General features: G+C 54.0%; 1 protein-coding gene across 1 annotated transcript in view; it reads right to left on the bottom strand.

Moving 5' to 3' along the window:
• SMOC2 (SPARC related modular calcium binding 2) overlaps window positions 1-2,543 on the bottom strand; it is a 113,402-nt gene that overhangs the window by 44,960 nt on the left and 65,899 nt on the right. The gene's annotated exons all lie outside the window — the stretch shown is intronic.

The following is a 2,543-nucleotide window of genomic DNA, read 5'->3' on the forward strand; positions in this document are numbered from 1 at the left end:
GGACAGCATGGGGTCTGCGCAGGAGGAGGTGTGCTCTGACCCACAGAGGGTCAGGATGCCAGGCGGACAGCATGGGGTCTGAGCAGGAGGAGGTGTGCTCTGACTTACAGGGGGTCAGGATGCCAGGTGGACCGCATGGGGTCTGCACAGGAGGAGGTGTGCCCTGACCCACAGGGGGTCAGGATGCCAGGTGGACAGCATGGGGTCTGCGCAGGAGGAGGTGTGCTTTGATGCCTTCGTCCAGAGTTTCTACCGCATGAGCTTCAGACGTTTTTCAAGAAGATATGACAGTCTTACCAGGAAACCCACAGACCAAGATATGAATCTTTAAAGGTCAGAACCATGGCCCAGATCTCAATGTGGAACCCTGTCTGCAGGGTCGGGGTCTCTTTTTCCACATGGTAACATGTTGGCCTCCCAGGAACAAATGGTCTTTTGCCATGAGTGGGGCTGAGCTGAAAACCTGCTAACTCCCCCACGCCTGACTAGAATAAATACTTGGTAGCCGTCAGCCCCACCCCCCGCAGTGGATCATGTGTGAGATTATCCGCTTCACATGGAAAACAGAGGACCCTTGTTGGACAAAAGGTAGGAAAGCAGCTTTGAATGAAAACTGTGCCTCTTAAGCTGTATCAGCCCATATGTTACTTGTAGAGTCTGCCCGCCTGACTGTTGCTGTTATTTTGGAAGTAAGATTTCTTCCATCAAGAACAGCTTCTATCCCACAGTTATTTTAAGACCTACTTGTTTTTTCCTAATAAGGATAATTAAAGTGGTGAAGCGGTCACGGGCAGCACGCTCCCAACCACCCGCCTTACAGAACAAGCTGAACTCTGCAGGGCTTGCGCGACGTGGCTTGGATGCCTGCGAGGCCTGGTTTTGGGGGGCTGTGGGTGAGGCATTCATATCTCTGCAGTGACAGCCTAACCACCCCCCTCTCCTTCCAGCAGGCAAGCAGTGTCTGGGCTCTGCCCACCGGCACCTGGCACATGTGCCCAGCCTTCACCTGGCACGTCAGAATCTCAAAGCAGACAAAGGCATCATTTCACCTTCTGACACATCAATGAGCAATTTGCTCCCACCAGGTAAATGACCAATTCAGTCTTTCATTAAAAATATCAGGCCAGAATTTAAGGCCTCAGATTTCAGCATGAGAAGATCTTCCCACCAAGTGCCCACACAAGAGATGACAGGTCACACTGTGCTATTGTCCCTTTGAACAACGAGGAGTAACCCTGACCAGACGGTAAACATCATGCTCCTGTGACACGTGTGAAGACCACATGCAAATGTGCAGCGTGGCTGATGATGGAGCTTTATGTAATAAAAAGAAAGTTAAGCATTGTGGACCCTTTAAGAAGTGTGTTGGTGGCAGAGGACAGACAGTCAGAGGTGTACATGACGTGGCAGGACCAGGCAGACCCAGGGGACAGCACTGGGGCAGCTTCTCTGCTTGTCTGTGCAGGGACGAGCTGCCCACCACATGGCAATCTGACTTCTGAAGCCAGAGCCTGCACCAGACAACTCAGCAGAGAGTGCCTCTGCAACAGGCTGCCTGGAGGAGCCGCTCAGCCGCTAGCCAGCACCTCCTGAGGGGACATGTGTACCTGCACTGCTGGGATCGTGCCCACACACCCCCAGGGGTACACAGCAGCCTGACTCCCCAAATAAGAACCAAGCTGGTCACTCACACAGACAGGGTGACAGAAGGGCTGCCTCAGACAGAGGCCTCAAACCTGCCCCCAGAGACGACACTGGGCAGATGCCCAGCCAGGAGCCGGGACACTCAGGGCTCAGGACAAGCAGGGGAGAGGACGGGTGGTGTGGATTCGGTGCCAGGGAGGGGCTGTGTTTTGTTCCCTGTGACAAGCTGGTGCGTCCCAGGTGCGGTCAGCAGACACAGAAACGTGAGTGAGAATTTGCATGTTGTGGGTACTCAGGCCATCTCTAGCTTTGCTTTAATCAGAGAAACATCCCCATCTTTCACAGTTTACAGCACTCCGTGTCAATGACAGTGTGAGTGATGGGAGAGAAACAGATTTCCAAAAGGAACGACCACAGGAAGACCAAGGTCAAACACTCTCTAAACAGAGAAGGCCTAGAGTGCTGCACGTGTCTCTGAGACCTTGGCTAGACATATACAGCCTGAGATAACTCACGAAGAAAGAGGATCAAGATGAGCAAACAGTAGCAAAAGGCTTGGAAGCAACATACTGCTGATGTCAAGGTTGCCTTGGGGTGTTAGGGCTCTGCTCAGAGTCACCCCCTGTCTGTGGTATCAGAGGCTGAGCCACCCCCCAAATGCAGGGTCAGAGGCTGAGCCACCCCCCATCTGCAGGGTCTGAGGCTAAGCCACCCCCTATCCATAGGGTCAGAGGCAGAGCCACCCCCCATCTGCAGGGTCAGAGACTGAGCACCCCACACACACAGGGTTGGAGGCTAAGCCACTCCTGTCTGTCAGAGGCTGAGCCACCCCTCATCCGCAGGGTTGGAGGCTGAGCCACCCCCCATCTGCAGGGTTGGAGGCTGAGCCACCTCCCATC

Source organism: Otolemur garnettii, unplaced genomic scaffold, assembly GCF_000181295.1.
Source record: "Otolemur garnettii isolate 467f Iridium unplaced genomic scaffold, OtoGar3 scaffold00056, whole genome shotgun sequence".
NCBI lineage: Eukaryota > Metazoa > Chordata > Mammalia > Primates > Galagidae > Otolemur > Otolemur garnettii.